General features: G+C 44.1%; 1 pseudogene; it reads right to left on the reverse strand.

Moving 5' to 3' along the window:
• Window positions 1–4,194: 4,194 nt before the first annotated feature.
• LOC116890010 lies at window positions 4,195–5,759 on the reverse strand (annotated as a pseudogene).
• Window positions 5,760–9,624: the final 3,865 nt, after the last annotated feature.

The raw sequence follows: 9,624 nt of genomic DNA on the forward strand, positions 1-9,624 counted from the left end.
TGAGAATCAGGGAAGACATGAGGAATAGGTCCATATCATGTGACAGCTTGTTGGGGGCAAGCCAGGAAAATATCCAGAAGAAGGCTCAGAGTGGCTACCATGTTGATTTTAGACTAGCAAGACTCTGATGATTAATCTCAGTTTAATTTGTCAGTTTGGTGAAACATAGAGTTACCCGGGAGATAAGCCTAGCATGCCTACTACGACAGATTATCTTTATTAGTTTGACCAAGGTGAGAAGACACACTTTAAAAGTGGGTGACGCCATTCCCTAGGCTTGGGTCCTGAATTGCATATAAAGGGGAACCTGAGCTGAGCATCACCATTCATGGCTCTCATCTCTTGACTGTGAACGCATTTTCATCGGCTTCTTCCAACTCCAGCTGCCTTGGCTTCTTAACTATGATGGACTGCACCTCGAATTGTAAGAAAACATAAACTCTACCTTTTTTGAGTTGCGTGAGACCTTGTCACCTCCACCATTCCTTCCCAGTACATTATATTACAAGAGAGTGTCACCTTAGCTAATTGGCAGCGTCTACTGACCCAGTGAACAAGAGTGGTTGGCCTGTGTCTAAGTTTTGGGTTTCCATTGCTGTAAAGAGACACCATGACCAAGGCAACTCTATTATAAAGGACATTTAATTGGGACTAACTTACAGGTTCAAAGGTCCAGTCCATTATCACCAACTCAGGAAGCATGGTAGCATCCAGACAGACATGGTGCTAGAGGAACAGAGAGTTCTACATCTTCTTCTGAAGGCAAACAGGAGAAGACTGACTCCCAGGCATCTAGGAGGAGGGTCTCAAAGACCACCCCCACAGGGATATACTTTCTCCAAGAAGGCCACAGCTCCTAATAGTGCCACTCCCTGGGCCAAGTATTCAAACCACCACAGAGACTATGGTGGGACATTCCTATTCAAACCACCACAGAATCCTTGAGTTTCTCCTCAATTCCTTCAGTACCCCTAAATACCAGTGACATGGAAAAAAAATGGTGTGCTTATCTCCACACACAGCTTTGAGGCAAGCTCCTGGCTGGCTATTCATGGTACAGAGGATGGCTGCCAACAGCCTTTCCCATGGAGAGCACTGGAGTAGTTCAACAGGACTTCACTGGTTGAGCCTTGCAGCACCTAGGTCACTCTTCGTGGACAGAGACAAACTGAATATAGAACATGCCTTCCTGGTCATATTCCTAGGTGTGTATTAGTCTAATCTTTTGGAAAAACACTCCTGCAATCAATTAGACCTTAGCCAGGGCCTTTACCAGATTTGTGACTTTCGGTTTTATTTTATTACAGTATGTGAGCATTGGTTTGGGACGGGCCATTGGAGCCTGGTGGGGTCACCAGCGGGTACACAGCTGAAGGGAACAACTTCCCCTTGTCCCGAATCTTACCAGTATGAAATAGTTCAGTGGTGAGGCATAAGGCTCCCCAGACCGTCTTTCAATGTTTCCTGGTTATTGATGAGGCTCATTCTGGGGCAGACCCAGTTCGGGCATCCATAATTGTTGAAAATTTATGTTTGCAATGTCTGCATATTGTCCAGAAGATGACATTTTGTATAGAGATAACTTTTTAAAGTTTTGTTTGTTTGTTTTGAAAATTTCATAGCCAGACATAGTGGCACAGGCCTTTAATCCCACCCTTGGGAGGCAGAAGCAGGCACATCTCTGTGAGTTTGAGGCCAGCCTGGTCTGCACAGAGTTCCAGGACAGCCAGGATACAGAGACCCTATCTTATTTCAGAGCTTTCATTGTCTTTCTGAGAGCCGATTTCCAATCTCCATCCCTCCTTTGCCCTGCTAGGTACTCCTATTATCAAACCTTTGCTGGCCTACGTCTTCTCTACTTCAGTACTGGACAGTGCTCCTTCTCTGTTGCAGCCCTCTTCATTCTGAATGCCAGCAGCAGCATCTGGATGTTTTCCCAGTTTCTTTCCTTCAAGCTCACTGTGCCAGCATCCAACCCACAACCACTTTACATTAACGGTCTATCCATACTTTTGTGTGTACATGGATGTGTATATCTAAATATGTTGCTGTCATCGTTGTCGTCGTTCTGCTACTTTATTGGGCCACTTGAATTTCTCAACAATTGCCTTTGGTGTCAGAATAAAGTTCGAACCCTAAGCAGTAGGATAAAACCTTCTAAAAGATTCTACTCCATTCAGGTCCTCCACGCTCTGGTCCCTAAACATCATTAACCTGATAGCAAGGAATACGATTTTTCTCTTTTTTAATCTTTATATTCTCGCTGCCATTTCAGTGCTTGGGAGACAGTAATTCATTTGCTGAGAAGCTTCCTGCCCAGCTCTGTGGACTAACCTTAAGCTCCCAATCTACTGGAGCCACTCGAGCTCCCTGCATTCTCCAGCAGCTCTTTTTTTTTTTTTTTTTTTTTTTTTTTTTTTTTTTTTTTTTTTTTTGGAGCTGGGGACCCGAACCCAGGGCCTTGCGGTTTGCTAGCAAGTGCTCTACCACTGAGCTAAATCCCAACCCCTTCTCCAGCAGCTCTTACCAGCTCTGTATGCACATTTCACTAGCACCTGACTTCTTGTACCATGATGAGTCCACAATGCTAGACCAACCATGGCCGAGGGTTACTTCCAAGAGTGCTAACTAAGGAAGCTCATCCCTGCCAGCTGCATGAAATAATACTCTCTTTAAGTTGAATTAGAAGGATTTCCTTGCAACTAAATGTATTTGACTAAACACTAAAACCCAGTATTGTTTTCTGGAGTCAGTATTCAAACAAACAAACAAACAACAACGAGATCATAATCTTGCTATGTGGGCTAGGTTGACCTTTGGCTTAAGTTCCTCTTGCCTGAGCCCCTCCAGTGTTGGGATATTATCATAAGCTACATATCCAGTTGAGAAATAGTATTACTTTTTTTGTTGTTCAGTTTCAGTTTTTTTGTGTGTGTGTGTGTGTGTGTGTGTGTGTGTGTGTGTGTGTGAGAGAGAGAGAGAGAGAGAGAGAGAGAGAGAGAGAGAGAGAGAACAGAACAGAAACAGAAAGAGAGGAGAAGGGGAGGGAGGGAGAGAGAAGGGGAGAGGAGAGGGAGGGAGGGAGAGATGGTAGGGGAGGAGAGTGATCTAGTGGTGCTTAATACCAGAGACACAAGAGTTCCCTGAGCTGAAGTTAAGGAGTCCTAGTGTAGGTGTTGGGAACTCTGAGAACAGTGCACACTTTCAACTGCTGAGCTGTCTCTCTGGCTACTGTTATTTTATTTTTTGAGACAGGATCTCATTAGGTAGCTCTGACTGGCCTGGGACTCTATGTAAATCAGGCTGACCTTGAATTTACAACAATTCTACCTCTGTCTCCCTAGTAGTGGGAATTACAGGCATATGTCACCACACTGAACAGAAATGGAATTTTAAACATACTTGAACCTCCAGAAAATTGCCTCAGTATTTAGTATCTATTAAAAATAAAGATGGATTTGAGAACGTTTTTAAATTTTTGGAACAAGCTTTCCTAGAGATTTTTGCTTTGGTCCTCAGCTGTTTAGTCATGCACCTAGCTCTCCCCGGAAGCACTTATCTTCCTGCTTCGTCAGGGAGTCCAACAAAATCCCCCTTGCAAACCTGGTACCCTTGGGAGACAAATCTCATTACTTATCCTTGTTTTTTGCTGGGTGAAAATTGGCACTAAATATATTTCAAATGATGGATTCATCATACTAAGTCATTAATGAGGATAGAGAGATTATATATTTATCATCTTTATATTTCCACTAAATGGTGATTACATATTAATAATTTATATATTAATCCATAATACTATCCCTCTAAATCAATTATTTTTGATTGAAAATTTTCCATGAGTCATTTTACAAATTACTTCTTTTTTTTTTTTTTTTTTTTTTTTTTTTGCTGTAAAGATCCAACTATTTAATAACAAAAGCTCCCCACCCTTACTCCTGGACAGCATCTTGAGCACAGGATGGGCACAGCTATGTAGGAGGCTTCGGAAAGCCAAGGAAAATGAGGCTATCAGACGGACTCCTGGATTAAGACTGGGTTGGGTACAGTCTTCTTGCCCAGACACTGGCATGAACCACACAGGAGGCTGGGGCTGGCCACACATCACCAAAAGTATGAGAGTCCTGGCTTATGTGTCTGTGTTTCACTAGCTGCTTCCGCCAAGTCCAAATCTCAGTGAAGGACGACTGGAGCTCACACAGGCCTCGTCCTCTTGGCCCTTTTCTCAGACCTCACAGCGTCATCACATGGGCTTTCCTCTTCTCTGCGAGCTTGTTGGCCTCTCGGATTTTGCACCGCTTGCCAAACATGATCTTTTGGTAAGAGTACTTCTCTCGCCTCTTCATCATCATGATGGCCAGGCGCTTGGCCTCACTTTCTTCCTCCTAGGCCAGCCGCTGCTTGTCTTCCAGGTTCACAGTGCCGGCCATAACCTGGGACTTCTTTCCGTCCAGCCTTTGCTGCTCCAATGCTGACAGATGCGCTTCCTTCTCCTTCTCTGATTCAGCTTCTACATCTTCCTTCTCGTTTTCCACTGCACCACCACCATCACCTTCATTGTCATCGTCTTCATCATCCACTTCCTCTTCCAAGTTTCCTGGGTCTTCTCCCCGCTGCAGACCCAGGAGCTTCAGCTTCTCAGGGGGAATGTAATCTTCCTTCTCAGATACGAAGGGTGAAAGGCATGGGGGCAGCTGCACCTCAGGGAAGTACTCTGCCACAGGGAGGAGGAACTGGGCATTCACATAGTCAAACACCCACTGGGGCTGTACGAGTATCTGTCAATGATGGGGGTTTGCTGCCCCCATCAACAATCCCCACCAAAACTCCTGATGATGAAGGCCAATGCTTCACGGGGCACCTCTCGGTTCAGGAAGAGCTTCAGGCCTTCAAAGAGTTTCTTGTGCTTTTCCTGTACCTCCAGCCCTTTCCTTCGATCTTCCTCCTGTCCTGTCGCCTCCCTGTCATTGGGAAACTCATCAGCCTTCTTTAGCAGGCACCACCACTCGGCCCAGGCTGGCACTGACGGCAGCCAGTTTCTCTGTAGAGCTCTCAGAGTTCAACGCATATGTGTCCTCAGTGACCTTTGTCCCTGCTTGGGCTTGACTTTCGATCTTGGGTAGGTAGTGGATGATCATGAGAGAAAGCATAGGGTGCAATCCATACGATGGGCTGTCCCAGCACCCCAGCCTGATAGTAAATACCTTTAATGGACAGGAAGACCTTGTGCAGGGCACGGGCAGCAATGACGTAGTGCAGGAACTCCACAGTGAGCAGGTGGCATAGCCGAGTGGTCTGCATATGGCACTTGCCCGTCCGAGGGAAGCTGGAGAAGAGGAAGCACATTGACAGGGCATCATCGAGGTCCCGCAACGCATCAGTAAATGCGGGGCACCGCTCCTTTACAATGTGGTCCAGTTTGTAGCTGGGTTTATTGTCCTTCAGGCGCTCTACAGCTTTTCACTCGCTCTTCCCATAGGCTTTGCGGAGCTTCCGGACAAACACTTCGTATTCTCGGAACTTGACGATGGGTTCGTGGAGGAGGAATTTAATATCTTTGATAAGGCAAAATGTTCGGGCTGCTGTGGAACCCTTGTTAACTTTCTTCTTATGCTTGGGTTCATGAGGATAAATGCCTTTCAGGATGCACAGCCGCCTGAAATCAGGCAGGCTCAGCTGTAGCCTCTTCCGGGCTTTTTTTCGAGTGATGTGATTGTGGCAGAGCCTCGCTCTTACTTCTTCTTCTCCAGACCTCCCATAGCTCCACGTTCGGAAAGTCCTGAAAGCAGAGCGGAAAGGCCCACAAATTACTTCTTGACCATGCTGTGTGCCAAGTTCCTTTCTGGGTGGTAGGAACGCAGGGCCGGATGCCCAGCAGGTGAGGTCTCTGTTTTGATGGAGTTTGTATTTGCTGGGCCAAGAGAGAGCGCGAATGAGGGGATGAAGTCTAAAATGATGTAAGCTCCAGAACTTTCTAACTCTAATAAAATACGTAAAAAAATGGCTAGACAGATGGAGGAGGGAACAGATTTTAACATGAGAAGGACCCATAGGGAGATCTAGACGGATAATCTAGACAAGGACGGCACATACAAGAGCCCTGATATGAGAATAAATGCGCAGCTTCTAGCAAAAGCAAAAAGACCAGTGCGGAATATCACAATGTGTAAGAGCTAATGATGGCTTGAGCTAGGGCTGGGATAGTGACCTACTAAGTTCTTGAATCTGGTCCTGCCAACCGGACCCAGCATAGCATGCAGGGGTGCAAGACCAGAGGGGGACTTAACTTAGCAGATAGTTTTACTTACCGAAATGGAGGATATAAGAGGGTTTTCTCTCTGGGGTTTGTTATGTGTTTTATTTGGAATTTGAAAAAATACACACCACATCCAAGAAGAGATGACAGGTAGCAGAATATTGGAGTACAGAGCCCAAATCAGGCTAGAAATGGTGCATTTCTCTGCTGCTGGCTACTTCCTTCTGTTCGTATGGTTTGTGAGAATGAACCCTGGTCACATGCATTGATGTGCTAGAACCACAGGATCTGAGAATGGACACAGCCTATGTCAATAAGACTTGGCCATTTGTTCCAGGAAATTTCACCCATAGAAGATAAGACGCAAAGCCAATAAATCGCCTCAATGCTTGCTCCAGGAAACCCCTGCAAATAAGATTATCTGAGACACAGTCGGATCATGCACTAAGTCCCCACCTCAGCTCACTTACCAAGACTTACTTTAAGACTTTTACTTCAGTATGCCAACCAACCCTAACCAATTACACCCAGAGTTTACCCAGCCAGTCTGCTCGCTACTCTGAGATGCCTATGATCAAACCTCTCCAACGCCAGTCTGCATGACTGCCGTATCTGCCGCCTTCTTAGAAAGAGTAAAGAATATTCTATTTTTTGTCATCTGTATTGGTAATAGGTATGCATATGTAAATAACCCCTTTCCCTACCTTCTCAGAAACTCACAACCTAATGAGGTACCTGAATTGGGGATGTTCTGAGGTATCTCTCTATTCTAATCAGTTTTATTTTACAAGGGGAAAAACTTACATAGAGGATTGGTAAACATCTTTAATATTTCAGTAGTGACTACATCATAAGACTTACCACTCTGGTACAGATCCCTTTTGGATGAATGCACAAGATTGTGCTAAGATGAAGTAAATTGTTTTTATCTATCTATCTATCTATCTATCTATCTATCTATCTATCTATCTATCATCTATCATCTATTTATCATCTATCTAGCATCTATCTAGCATCTATATCTACTTATATCTACATTTACCCATATATCTATCTCTGTATCTAATCTCTATCCAATCTCTATCATCTATCTAGCATCTATCTATCTATCTATCTATCTATCTATCTTTCATCTATCTTCGGATATGGTTTCTCTGTATAACTCACTTTGTAGGCCAGGCTACAGCAAACCTCAACCTCACAGAGATTCACCTGCCTCTGCCTTCCCAGTGCTGGGATTACCTACCATACCTAGCTTATTTTTTTGTATTATTATTATTAATTTATTATTAATATTTTATATTTTAAATTTATTATTACTTTATTATTTATTTTATCAGTATGCATACTAGCAGGGGAGAAAATGTTCTGGCTGCTTTTGGTTTTGCCAAGCTGGCTTAACTGGGGCGTAAATAAATTTCAATTTACATTTACCCAAAATTGGATGTTCATTAGTCAACAGATAGACACACAAACATCAACCACCAAGCCATATAATTGCTGTTGTAGGTGTGGTTCCCAAATGTAAGGAAAGGAACAGACAAGCCTCTATGGACCACCCGTCACTCCAAACGTTTCTTCTCCAGCCACAAGCTTTGCTCTGCAAACTACTGAAGAAGTTAGGCTCTCCAGGCTCTTTGAAAAAGCTGAGAGACCCTACATCTCCATTCTTTTTGGGTACATCTTCCAAATTTAACTCATATCCTGTAAGTATTTTAGAAAAAAATCACAAACACTTCCTGTGTGAATACCCGTCACAAGGATTCCAATGTCTTTCTGGGTTCCTCCCTTGTCTGTCACCTTCACTGACTTTGCCCTGTGATGACAGTGGGGTCTGCTCCAGTAATATTCCATGGCCCCATCTCCTATCGATAGTTGATTGGACCAGAGGGAGCCACATGGTTCATGTGAAACCAATGGGCCAGTGGGCTGAAAACAAGAGCTTAGTTAAGTTAGCCTTTCAGCTCCCGGATTATAAATATATAATAAAACCTTAAGGGCTCTTCAAGCCAATCCTCCCCAATCTCCCATGATTACAACAGCAATACTGGAGCCTTAAAAAGAATAAAAAGAAAAATGTGTAGGAAGTGTTACCAAAGACTGACCTATTCCCCTTCCCTGGAACCAAGTCGGCTGTTCTTCAGTAGCATAAACAACTGGCACAGGAGAGAAATCGGATTTTTTTCTTCCATCCCCCAAAACTTCAGACAGGCATGGGGATTGGGACTTCACCATGACATCATCAGAAAAGAAAGATCCCAGCATCCCAGCCTTAAACATCCCACCTCTCTGAGATTGACTTCATTTTGAGTATTGTCTTCTGGTCATTCTTGTCATCAAAAGCAGCAGTCTGTCTGGTTTAGTCTCCTGGCATTCCCTGCTCTACCACCAAGCCTGTTTGTAATATGTGGTGAGATTCCCTTGTTAAAACTGGACGGTGGCAGCAGTGGTGGAGGCAGCAGTGGCAGCATCAGCAAACGCCTAATCACACATAGTATCATGAGGACAAATGGCCAATATTCTGCCATGAGCTGCTTTGTTGAGCTACTGTTTCCAGTGTTGAGCGTATTCAAGTCATTCGATATGATATGTACACTTTGCATATGTTTATTGGGTTGTGATTCTACCCATACTTAAGGAACAGCCATGTATACTAAATGGCATATTAGCATAGAAGAAAGACCCTCAAGTTGAGTTGAAACAGAAATTTAGGCTTCCAGGAAGACCAGATGAGTCAGCATGAATGAGGAGGAATGAGCCAGGAAGAAATTATACATTGTAGGTAGAGCTTATACTGCCGAGCTGAGCATCATGGTGGGTCGTCTTACCTCTTGGTCGATGAGGAAGCAGAGAGCTGGAAACAGATCTGGGCCTGTGGCCCTCAAACACATGGGTGCCATGTCCCAAAGGTTCTACACAGTTCCAATAGTGTCACCATCTGGGATGAAATGCAAAGTGCTTAAAACAAACGTGGGGGACATTTCGCATTAAGACATAGCAGAAGCCAATCTGAGAGACTCCTTTGGCTTCATCTACAGTATTTATAAAGTTGGAGACAAGAGGACAGCAACGAAGGAAGACATACACGCAGAAAAGCAGCAAGCGTCCCAGTGGCTTGCAGAGGCAACCTGTCACTGGAGGTGCAAAAGCTTTTGAGTCAAACAGAAGGAAAATCAGTGGCTTCAACGCAAGTCTAGAAAAGAAAAAAGAAAGAGAGAGAACAAAACCCTCAGAACCTAAAAGGGAGTTCAATTTATTGGTTTTATTTTTTTATTCTGGTTTTCCTGCTTATTAAAACAACATGTTTTTATGTGGTTTTGCCTGTATGAGTGTCTACACGCCCCTGGAAGTCAAAAAAAAAAAGGACC

This window comes from Rattus rattus, chromosome 1 (assembly GCF_011064425.1).
Source record: "Rattus rattus isolate New Zealand chromosome 1, Rrattus_CSIRO_v1, whole genome shotgun sequence".
NCBI classification, from domain to species: domain Eukaryota; kingdom Metazoa; phylum Chordata; class Mammalia; order Rodentia; family Muridae; genus Rattus; species Rattus rattus.